Below are 12,623 nucleotides of genomic sequence, written 5' to 3'. Positions count from 1 at the left end.
GAGCAACTTCGGTCGCATTAAGCCCCACAGGTGGCAGCACCTGCCATCTCAGGGCAGAGGCGCATCCCTTAACCGCTGCGCAAGGAGTGATATTTATTTATTTATTTACCCTAAAGACCCAGAAGAGGGAATTACATAGGGGGGGGGGGGGGGGAATGGTTAAAAGAAAGCACACATAACAAATCAACTCATAACAAATGATGGTCAATATACAGGAGGCAGAGTTTGGTAACATTTGGTTAAGTGCAGTATAACACATTGAAGCAGCAAAATTCAACACGTTCAAACAAGTGAGTAATAATTAGGGCAAAATAAGTAACTACAAATACAATGGCACACAAAAGAGGCTCCGGAGCTGTTCAGCACACAAGAAATGGCAAAGCAAAAAGGACCGCCAAAAAGTTACGGTCGCCATAACACGGTAAATTATCTAGCACTCTATGACGCATTTTCCGTGTTGAGAAATGTTAGTAAAGCTGTTTGAAAAGATGATAGTTCTGTATGGCCGACAATGCTGGATGGCAATGAGTTCCATTCATTTATTGACAAAACCAGCGGTGACTTCTGATATTTTAGTGTGCGAGCGAAAATCGGACGTACCTTATGCGCATGATCCTTATGAGGACTCCCTGGGGACATATGAATGTAAAGTTGAGAATCACCAATTCCGTATATATGGGCATCAACTCATCGCTATCGCTTCATATCCTTCAGACGGAGGTAGTTTTTGGTTTGGTTTGGTTTATAGGGGTTTAACATCCCGAAGCAACTCGGGCTACGAGGGACGCCGTAGTGGAGGGCTCCGGAAGTTTCGACCACCTGGGGTTCTTTAACGTGCACTGACATCGCACAGTACACGGGCCTCTAGAATTTCTCCTCCAAAGAAATTCTAGCCGCCGCGGCCGGGATCGAACCCGCGTCTTTCGGGTCAGCAGCCGAGCGCAATAACCACTGAGACACAGCGGCGGCTAGGAGCTTCAGTGTACCCTCCAATTTTTTTCTTCTTCCGCGCACCTATATCCCCTAAACTTTTGCTGCAGACTGTGCGACCATTTCGCCATGCAGACTGGAAGCAAGCTCTGTGAGTCGATGCTCAGTTTTCTTTTTGCACGTGCCTTATAATGAGACATACAAGCTGTCCACAGTCTCGCATATAGGCGGAGCTTAGTTTGACGCCGAGCATTTACCGAAAACGGTAAATCGTTCGAAAACGAACTATTGGTGTTGCATTTCAGTAGGGAAAACAGTAGAAGCGCAGCGCACGCGGCCGTAAATGGAATTCCCCGTCGACGGCTTCGGGGATTGTAACTGTGTCCACTTTCCTGTTGACTTTGTTCTCTTCTTTTTTTTTTTAGACGCTACCGTCTTAATGACTTCGTCTACACTTTTTCTCCTCTTTGCATCTGTATGTGTACCTCAAGCTGTCTTTGCTAGTTAGGTCTTTCTTCTGGGCCTGGCTCAGGCAGTTTTATATGTAGATTCTGCCAATTCCGCTCTGCCTCTCCCTTTTTCTTCCCCTTTCCCTAAACTTATCCGCGTCGCCTTAATGTCTGCGTGCAGTTATTCCTTTTGTCTTCTTGAGCTAGTCCCGTCCCTTAATTTTTACGACTTTTGTTTTGACTTTCACTTAAGAGGATTACCTTACTGCTTTGAAGTTTCTTCTCTCCCTCTTTTTTATTCCTATCTGTCACATTTTCTCTCTCTTCCCTATAAGACTTCGCAGTCGATTGCCCTAATTCCTTTTCCTTCAGCGCCCCGACTGCCGAAACGACCTCGTCCCTATTTTCAGCTCCGGGCGCAAACTCGCGAGGCGTCCCGATTTCCTCCCATTTACACCCTCGTGCTCCGCTTGCAAACGGCTCTCGCTGCCGCCGCTATGTCCCGCATTTGCTCTTCTTTTGGCCGCACTGTTTGTCGTCTCTTTGCCTTTGGCTACCGTGTTCTTCCTTCTGACTTTGTGTCAACTCTTCGGTGTTTTTTTTTCTCATTTTTTTTATTTGGTTATGTCGCCGGAAATTACTTCGGTCTGTTCGCGTTCTGACGTCTTAAACCACCGCTAACTATCGGTCATAAATTCGAAAAATCGCTTACCATCTGTCCGGCTTCCTGCTTTTCAGAGCCCGATTTCTGGTAGTAGGTATAGGTTGAAAACCATTACGGTCGATTCTTTGCGTGCGTGCGTGTATGGGTGTGTTTGTGCGAGCTTTTTGCGTGCGCGCGCGCGCTTCGTTCCTGTTTGATTGTCGTCCTGGCGACGTTGTATTCAGGCACAATTTCAGCCGTGCATGTGTCTGGTCGAATACCGCACCCATTCTTACCATTATTTCATTGCTGTTTTCTTTTTCAGCGGCCGATCGCTTTTACAAGTGGTGGAGCTAGCGCGGATTCTGCGGTGAGTAGTGACTGTTTCTTACCGCATGCTTTGATGCTTCTTCATTGTTCATAAAACGTCTGCGTATCGCAATGGATGTGGTTTGCACGGACATTGTCTTCTGTTAGCAGAGATTAGAGTTCGATGTCGTTCGGAGTCCAGCGACCTTAGAATTCGATGCGGCATATAACGTTCGGAAGCGCCCTACGCAATCACTGCATTTAATCGTGTATCTTTTTTTGTGCGTGTTTTTCTATTAGTGCTTGTTTTGTGTCCGAAAAGAAACGATTATTTCGAACTCAGTAAAGTAGACCCTGGATAAGTCGAAACCGAAGTGAGCCTCAAATTTCTCCGAACTGTGCTGAACTCGCAACAATTAAGCCTCTTTAATGCACGTGGTCCTTATGGGCGCCGAAGTGTCGGTTCGAATCAACCCGGAGCTCGATATAAGGAAGCTCAAATTAGTGAGAGTTCACTGCACGCGGGCCGAGGCTGCGCCGTGGCGTGGCGTAGTAAGAATGTAACCGCACAATTAATTTCATGATCATTAACCACGTTAACTAATTATTCAATGACGCCACGCCTCGGGAAATCAAATGGGCTACTTCTGGAGTGACATCTGCACGGCGGACATGTTTACGGTATCGGCGTTGTCCTATCATGTCGTAGCCGAAAACTTTCCCCTTCTCTTCATGGCCAACGAGGTGAAGGAAGAGGCACTGTTTAATGATCACTGGGGATGTTAGTATGGTCATCGGCCAGTCGGCCCAACTGGCACATATACCCGTATTACACGAGTGTTTTGAGCGGCACTTCATTTGACCACCAGTAAGTGTGCTGCAGTTAGTGAAGTTACACAGCAGAGCCAGCTACCGTTGAGGTCTCAAAGGCAGTTCAGTTCAACTGAGGTCGGGTGTTCCGGTTGAACGGGCCAACTGACAAGATGGCGGTCAGCAGACTCGTCGCATCGGATGAGTCGGTGGAATTGCCCCGCTGCCGTATATTCTCAAATCCCTCAAATGTTTCTGTCCTGACTAGTAAAAGTCCACACCTACAACTTCCAGTAATCGTATGAATACAAACATGCAGACACCCGAAGCGGCTTCAGGAAGGCTGCGGCCAAGCCATAGAGTTTCTAAAAATTGCCTAGAGGAAAAAAGTGGCGCCGCCGTCTATGCGAGTTTCTTAAAGAGTGTATCATCCACCAAGGACATGCCGGGAAGATGAGGTCACGGCTAGTGTTTGGCCGGGAAAGTGGATGCTGCCGCGGAATCGTGGCTTCGCCGCGATAGAGTGGCTACATCTAACCGCCGTAGCCGCAGTGCTCTTCGCCTTGTGAAGATTAAGCTCTTTGAAATGACCACTTTCAAGGCGGAAGCTTCAGTTAACTCTTCGGCAACGAAACCAGGTGTAAGCAGTGACAGCTAGCAGTGATCACAAAAGTCCGAGATGACGTCACCGTGGTATAGAAGAAAAACAAAATTTCTTTGGAAAGTGCGGGGTATTGAAACCAGGCCTTTCAAGCTGTGAGGAGCGCACGCAACGCAAAGGCCACAATAACCGCTTTTTCTTTATTGCATGAAAATCAAACCTGCTCAGCTAAAAAATGTTTTACTTACACGCATACTATTCCGAGATGCAGACACGCATTCTTGTGTCTTCGTAACACTGCACTCCGCCAGCGCATCAGAATTGCAGATAACCGCGTTGCTTCTTGGCGAACAATGGTGAACCTAGCATATGCGTGTCCTTACGACTGTATGCTGATGATGTATGTATGCTGATGAGTATATGTATCATTAGAAAGGAAGAATTTTTAAACTAATAATAGGAAGTATACAGTGCTTTTTCAAAGAACGTGAGTAGTCTAAAGTGCCTTCCGAATTTTTTTACATATTTAACAAGTCCAGTATGAGTGTTCGGTACTAGGCTCCTGGAAACTAGCAAAAGCATTCCTCTGAGGTTCGCCGCGGGATAAGTTGTATTGCTGTGATTGAATCGTCGTTTTCGGCCCAGCACTATAGTCAGTCCAAATATGAAGCCTCATCTTCCCGTCATGACCTTGTTGAATGTAACACGTCAACGCCAGTTTTCTCTCTATAGCTATCCATGAGAAACTCTATAGGTACACTCACTAGAAGGGGACCATTGTACTATAGGTAATGCGAGTAAGCCGAATGTGCTTCTGCTGGATTGTCTTGGCTCAGTGTGATTCTTCAGCTGCGGCGTAAGCAAAGAGAAAACTTGCGCAGAAATAGCAATTGGGAGATATAACTTTTGTAAATAGTGCTTAGATTGATAAATAATAAAGTGCAAGTATATTTTTATTCACAAATTGCCCGCACGAGGCCGAATTAATCACGTGATTAAAACGTTTCGCGAACTGCACCCGACAGCCGCTCAGCTCAACTAAAGTGCTAGTTCACCTTAGCTCAACGTCGTTTGAAAAGCTGAACAGCCGTTCAGGTGAGCGGCAGTTGAAACGGCCCATGCATAACAAGGGTGACCGGGAAGCCATATTTCATCGTTTTGAGCCTCTGAATGACTCCCAAGACGACTTGCCTTTCGTAGTTATCTCGTCCCATGCTGCCTTTAAACCGGCCTTCACGCAATCCCTCATCGCCCTCTCGCCTGACTGCTATCGCTTTTTAAACGTTTGATGCAAATGCATTAGACGGCTCATCGACACGAAAACCCGGGCATTTTATCGAAACGGTTTGACGTCATCAAAAGCGGGAGGGGGAGGGGGGGGGGATACTGCCGCGAATGTTTGTAGTGTTTGTTCATTTTTCAAAGCTGCCGGCACACCGCTTTATCGCTTTGTTTGTGATGGAAGACGCGCCTAGATTTATCTCGATTGATCGCATCCAGGCGGAGCCAATTCTATCTTGTGCCAGACTGTTCGAGTAACTTTCCAAGCTTTATCTCGAAAGTTCGCTATCAGCTTTAAAAAGAGCATGGCTGAGAGCGGCCGGCATTCTGTTCGACGACACGCTTGTTGCTGCGCCGCCGCCGAGTGATTCAGTTCTTTGCGGGCGCAAGTCAGCACAAATAGTTTCGTGTAGGAGCCATTATCGCTGTTTTCCGTTTCGTCCAATAATAGTAACTGTTGTCATTGTAATAGTAACTGTTGTACAATAATAGCACTAGTCCTTAAAACTGCAGTAATGACAACGGAATAGAACTGTAATAGAATTCGAATAGGATTACAATAGAATTGTAATGGATACAGAATGGAGTGTAGAATAACATTGGAATAGAACTGAAACAGAATTGGAATAGAATTAGAATGTAATATAGAGAAGGATTGGAATTGAAACAAAATTGGAATAGAATTTCAATGTTTTCGCATTACTCGGACACAAGATCTTTAAGTGACCCCGGTATTTTTTCTTCCTTTTTTGTTGCGCTAGCGTTGTCTGCTTTGCGCCGCTAAACAGAGCGGGCTGCCCGCGAAGAGTCTTCATGAAGAAGCCAGCTCGTGGAGAGACAGTCTCGTTTCACGGGTCGTTGACGATCAAAGAAAGCCGTTAGGAGGGGATCCAACAAAACCTCTGCTGCTTCCACCTCGGCGGCTACCTTTAGCGCACCTTCTGCGACCCGTTTTCTTCTGCGTATACTCTGGCTTCCCGAATTTCATTATCGCTTTCCTCTGCTTCCCGAGCCGCTTAATTCCCTGGGTGTCAACTCTCTTCGCCTTTTGTCTCCAGTCTTGAGCACTTAGCGACGGCTTCTCGCTCTTTGTTTCTCAAATCTTGAGAGCGGATAAGTTCTCGGAGATCGTAACGCGGGGGCCCCGGAGCGCGCGTAGCGAATTACCTTTTTTCCCTCATTTGCCCCTACCTGTTTGCACCTGCTCTCTATACACTTTAATTCGATTTTCTTCTCAGCAGTTCCCTATTTTCCCCATTTGACTCGCCCGTCGATTTTGTTTGCGTTTTCTCAACTCTCCGCGCACTTTATCCCTATTTTTCACTCAGTTGTTTTTAGGCGCCCTAATTTCCTTTTTTTTCTCTCGCGCTTCGCGATCCCTCGTGAGCCGCACTTTCCTCAGCACCGGCTCGGTCTTTTCAAACTGGGTCCTTATTTTGTGTTTGTGTTTGCGTTCTGGTTGATTTTACCTGCAAGCTTCCCGGAACTACACCGCCTCTTCCCAAGGCACGCACCTGCTTATAAATAGCTCATTTCCCGTCTCGCCTTTTCCCGTTGCCTTCCTGTACAATCCCCCTTCATGGGTTCCGCTCTTCTTCCTGTTCTACTATGCGGGACGGCGCACAAAGTGCCGCCCGCGTGCCTCCCGGATTTGCGAGGGAACTCCCGGGATGGCCTGCCGATCCTGACTGACACTTTAGGGACACACGTCCTCCCCTTGTCCGCGGAGCCGGGGCTTTAGCCGCCGGGCCGTGCGCAAATGTATTTTACTTTTTTTTGGCCGACCGATTTTTTTTAGGGCTAGCAGTTTCGGACACACATCCTCCCCTGCTTCCCCCGGCTGAAGAGGAATGGCCTCCCTACGACCCGTTTTAGGGAGAGGTCGATTGCGACACACTTCCCGGAACTGTCAGCCTCGGGCTAAGGTCCGGTGGCTTGGTCGTTTTTATTCTTTTTTTTGTTTTAGGCCTTTCCTTGGTAGCCCTACCCGCCTCCAGGCACAAACTCTTTTGTTATTACTGCACTCTAAACACGAGTACACCTAAATGGGAGTAAAAAGAGAGTACGCTCTCATCTAGAGCACTCCCTTTCATGAAAGGGAGTGCGCTAGAGGGTGCTTACTCTCTTTTTATTCCTTTCTGGTCGAGTGTGGCATGCTGATAGGGGGCTCTTGCGATTCGCCTTTCTCCTCGTTTCTGCGTTGACCAGGGGGAGGATTGACGGTGGTTTGGCCTGGGCTTGCCCAATGTCACAGAGGCTGTAAGCGGGTCGAAATTGCTGACCTAGCTAAGTCTAGCTTTCTTTCGTGCCGAGCATATTCTTTTCCTTTTTTCCCTATTTTCGTTTATTACGTGTTCAGCGTTGAGCAATAAGCGTGGAGAGCATGCAGGCGCTCTAGGGAAGTGCGCGCAGTTTGCGAATGCAGATTTTTTGTAGTGGAAAAAAAAATCGGATTGGGAAAGGTCGGGTGAGGAAGGACATCACGGTAACGAGATGACATACTCAGCAATTCTTTAAGGGTGGTGCGTAGTATAGGCGGTGGGGTTTAACTTACCAAATCTGCGCATGCAAGACGAAAGCCAAAAGTCAGCGAAACCAAGGAGCTTAGGAACCGTTTTTTTATTTTGGGTGTCAATCAATGGCAGATAACTAGGATAATTATTCTGCTCTCCAATCGATTATCTTTAAATAATTACCATCTTTCATTGATGAACAGTACAAATTAAAAAAAAAAATCTCCTCGTTTTTTCTGGTAACTCTTGGCTTTTTTCATGTGTCATAACGGGCCCCTAACAAATTACCTTGTTATCTCCCATTGATGAAAAGCGGAAATAAAAAATACGTCCCCTATGCTCCTTGGTTTCAGTAACTGTTCACTTTCTTCACGTATTTCAGAATGAGCCCCTCATTTGCCTTCCTTGTCAGCTCAATCTGCGCATGATCTGTTAGAGAACCTTTAGTGGAGGGCTCCGGATGAACTTCCCCGAACTCGGGTTCTTGAATGTGCATGTGCTTACATCACACCGGTAGGCGGGCGTCCTTGCGTTTCACCTTCATTGGAATGAGTCCGTGGCGGCCACTATATGAGCCGCCGCGGCGGAAGTTTACTTAGAAGATGTGGAACAGTATTGTTAAAAACAAATAATGATGATGATGATGATTTTTATGGCGCAAGAGCATCTGCGGCCAAAGAGCACCATGGCACAAGGTCACCGCTGCGGTGGCCTAGTGAAAACAAATGAATGACTGAAGGGTTCAGACTCAGTCACCTGGTATGCCGTGCTGCACCTGGATTGCCTTACCATCTGTAGGTGATACGCCCCTACTGCGCTTTTAGCTCCTTGAGGCGCAATGAAAATGCGCTGAAATCAGAAATTTTGTGTGCATCTAACCATTTCAGCTAAGCCAGGCACAAAAAATGACTGCTCAAAATTGTTTTCAGAATCGGCAACTCTGCGCTTATCGGTACCTCTGGTAGGCTTTTGGGAGTGTGTTTTCATTTTCTGCGCAGTGATACGACTAGGGATAGTTTCATGTGTCCTGCAGGCATAGTGCGGATAGGCATATTTAAACAGCAGTATTGCGATCTCGAACGAGCAGGCAGAAGAATTCCCATTACTTATACCTTCCTCTTATGAGGCATTACTCAAGGGACTCCAGTTTTCCAGTTTCCTTTTGCACAGAGGCCTGCAAGTGATCACTGTGCTCTCTATCCTCCACTGAAGCTTCCCTAACTAAAAGATGCCGTCCTCTTTTATTCCATCGCAGGCCTGCGTCAGGTCGCTCGCTGCCGGCCGTGTTTCAGTGCCCCGTACGGGCCCGCGTGAAATATCTCTTTTCGGGAAGGCGCATCCCTAAAGAAAGGGCGTCCGAAGAAACGATCCCTAAAGCGTCCTCCACTTTGTGTTTCCCGGGCAGACCTCCTCTGGCAGAGAGAGGATCATCAGTCAATGGCGCTAGTGGTTGTCTCCGGGGCATTTTTCACGGTAGGCTCGGGGGGCGAGCGTCGGCGCTTCGCAGCCTGTGCCTGTAGGGAGAGCCTTTCCCGAAATCCCCGTGTCCTCTGCCTTTCTTCGGGAGTCCCGTTTTGGGGAAGGCAACTTTTGTTTCTTCCCCAGGGCTCTCGAATAGGAAGCAGCGAAGGCGAGTAAAAGGCGCGTAAGGCCCAGCTAGCTACGACCTTTGACCTTTCCCTCTTGCAACTTACTTGCCGCTGAACGCTCCTCTTCTGGCGCCCCGGTTCTCGCCTCTTTTCTCTCAGTCCTGATGGCACGCTAGATTTCTACCCGTCCCTACTTTCCGTGGAGTTGAATGGCTTCTCCTGTTTATTAGCTTTCGCTGTTTCCCCAGAGGGTTCGCCGCGGCTTAAAGGTGACGCGATAAACGTTCTTCCAACGTTGGCCTTTCCTTTTCTCCTGGGCTTTGCTTTTGCTCTGGACATCTCTAAGGTGCCGGAAAGTTCAGTGCCAGCACTTGCCGGGTACGGAACTCTTGCCCCACGCTGTGATGAGCGTCCCACATGCGACCCCGCCAATGCTTAGCCAGTCTGAAGTAACCGGGTGTTTTCTGTCTGTTTGGGCTGAAGCCGGTTTTGTTGCAGGCTCACCGGGTGGTGGGCAACTTGCCGAGTTACACACGCACGCTCTCGCACACACACACACACACACACACACACACACACACACACACACACACACACACACACACACACACACACACACACACACACACACACACACACACACACACACACACACACACACACACACACACACACACACACACACACACACACACACACACACACACACACACGCACGCACGCACCTAGCAACCTGCCCACGATAGAAGGGCAGTGGCGCATCGCTTGACCGCTGCACCAGTAAGCGCCAGGAGGGGTATAGGGACTTCCAGGGATCTGTGCATGGAGAGAAGGACCAATTCCACATATATCGACATTCATTCATTATCGCTGTCCGAACAACTGCCATTCTGGAGCACTGGATCTGAACACCGGAACCAAAGGGAAAACCGAACTGCTAGCGTACCTAATTTACATTTGGCCTAACTCCGCAAATCGACCATCATTTTTTTTTACAATGCTCGCTGTATTAGGGGAAGACGAACCAGTTTCGCGACGTTCAACGGTCGACGCTACTCGCGTGACGTCACAGGGCCACGGCGTGCCTGGCTGTTGAGCGTGCATTCACTAAGTCGCTCGCCACCACTGCGAAGAAGATTGGTCGTCTAAAGCACTGCTAGGTCGAAGAACTGCGCGAGCTTTAACGCGAACGCGGTGACTACGAGAATGTCCGGTGGCGCGCCCGCGAAGCGAACGTGTTAATAGACAGTTTTAGTATAGCGTTTGCGTTTTTTGCGTACGCAACACGCAAGATGATTGTGTACGCTAAATTCAAAGCGCGAACAACACCTTTAGGTGAGCGTTTGCGGACCGTTCCGCAATAGGAGCTAAGTAGACATACAACATCCAGGTTCAGCCCCGTTTGGGTAAGTACCTAGCGCCACCACACGTCGAAAAAAAAAATTGAGGTCGTTTTGAGAAGTGCTAAAAATGGCCGTTGCCGTGACGACAGTGTACACAACTTGTCATTAGGCTTACGGGCTTGAAAACAGACTGCTATCTCAAGAGTACCGGCAAGTTATCGCACATAACATTGCGTCCCAGTGAAACGACAGAAAGCGGAAGCGAATACCACCATTTATTGCCAGTTGAGCGCCGAATAACTCAATGACGAGGTATTTTAGAGCCGAAGCGGGCAAACAGGGCGCCGCCATGTTGTCTCCGCAAGCCCCGCAAAGACGCTACGCTATTTCCAGAAAATTGCGTGCGTACGCTAAACGCTAAGCTTCTTTTAGCGTTCTGCGCATGCGCATTCTACATGCGCTATTTTATTGCGTACGCAAAGGTTTTGCGTACGCTATACTAAAACTGTCTAATAGCGAGAGGATGCTGACATGCGCAGTTTTTAGTGCGAGAGCACTATTAGCCTCCTACCACGCAAAATCCGAAATTGGGCGTGGTCTCTCCTGGTGGGTCACGTGACTCAATTGGGAGCCGCCGGGTTTCATTGGCGTCGGCGTTGACAACGTTGTAGACTCCGTTGGTATTGAGGAAACGAAAGGCGCATAACTGGCTCCCTGGGTCAGTGGACACCTCATTCGCGCTTTCAGGTACGTGGCGGTGGTGTCCGTGCACCTGCGAAAAACCGTGCTTTCGCACAATATTTCGTGCTTAGCAATGCTACACCACCAGACAGTTTTTTAAGCCTTACCTGCTTTTAGCCCTCTGTCTCGGTTATCTGTGTTGATCATGGTCGCGGAGTCGCCGGGAAAATTGTCGCCGAAAACAATGTAGAATGAGGCAATAAGTTGCCGGAATCTCTGGAAGAATGGTGTTCATATGAATTAAAAAATGTGACCGAAATCTCCCAGATGGTTAGAACCAACAGGTGGGATGCAGAGGGACTGTTTACCTTGACGCATGTGCCTGGGGGAAGTCTGCTGTGTGTCGGCATAGCGGGCATCTGCTGATGCCGTTACCGGAAGTGACGCCATATCCGCTCTGGTGACGTCACCTTCATCTAGTCACTGGGAATGCTTCCGTCTTGTGACGTCACTTTCCTGCGGACAATGGCCGAATTTCATGACTGAGTGCGCATTAAAAAAGCCCGCAGAGGCCAAATTGTCTTCCAAAACCAGATGTTAGCCAGATAACTATCTCCCAAAGATTTCGCTGTCCGCTAAATTACAGCAGTATTGGTTTCCTGCCCTCCGGTTGCCTCCTGTAAATGAGAGTGCTTATTGCAAGGCACTGATTACTCAGACATATGAAAGCGCCCTCTGTCCCGCCCCTCTGCATATAAAGCTATTATTTCCAGGAAGGTAAACGTGGGAGTTTGCACCCACTGCACCCTACGCCGTCCTGCTACAGAGAGAGCCTCCACCGCGGCTATTCTTTCCTAAAAGGCGTGTCGCTGTCCCTAATTCCCTCGTCGCCGAAAACACTCAAAGGCGCGTCCCGAAGAAAACTGCGATGTGCGCGGCAAGGAAGAAAAACGGAAAAAGCGGTTCCTGACAGGAAATAAACGGCTCCAAAGCGAGGCGACTCGTATCGCCGGGAAGAAGGAGAAGAAGAAAAGAAAAACATTCTTTGGAAGAATGTTCTCTTTCTCGGTGCCCTTTGTGCCAAAGCCCTTTGGCCTCGTTGGAGCGCCACGAATCCGGAATATCCTGGCAAAGACCTCTTTTGCGTCGACAGCGACAAATCAAAGGGGGAAAGATGCGGGACGAAAGAAGGGGAAAATGGGGATTTGTAAAGGAAGGCGGAACTGTCTGAATTCCTCCCGGTTTCTTTCCCGTCTTTTTTTTATTGTTTTGTGTGTGTGTGGAAGTAAAGCGAAGTTTGAAGTTCTTTGGGCGCCTGCGTTGCGTTTGGTCTAGATATAGGGCCACGGGTTGTGACTGACATTTGGTTTCTCACTTTTTTTTTCGCGCTTGGATTCTTGCATTGATTGAGCTTGGACTGAGCCCTGTCCCCAATTTCGCTAAGCCATTCTTGGAATAAGTTCCGCGAGGCTTG

The 12,623-nt window shown here is 48.3% G+C and overlaps 1 protein-coding gene across 3 annotated transcripts in view; it reads left to right on the top strand.

Annotated features, from left to right (window-relative positions):
- disp (RND transporter family member dispatched) overlaps window positions 1–12,623 on the top strand; it is a 326,749-nt gene that overhangs the window by 146,884 nt on the left and 167,242 nt on the right. For all 3 annotated transcript variants that reach the window (XM_089560332.1, XM_089560331.1, XM_089560330.1), the window contains exon 2: window positions 2,348–2,392. The gene's annotated coding sequence lies outside the window, so the exon portion shown is untranslated. The remainder of the gene's footprint in view (window positions 1–2,347; window positions 2,393–12,623) is intronic.

Source organism: Amblyomma mixtum, chromosome 9 (genome assembly GCF_055824585.1).
Source record: "Amblyomma mixtum isolate Tamu chromosome 9, ASM5582458v1, whole genome shotgun sequence".
NCBI classification, from domain to species: Eukaryota; Metazoa; Arthropoda; class Arachnida; order Ixodida; family Ixodidae; genus Amblyomma; species Amblyomma mixtum.
This window is presented reverse-complemented; position numbering and strand designations above follow the sequence as displayed.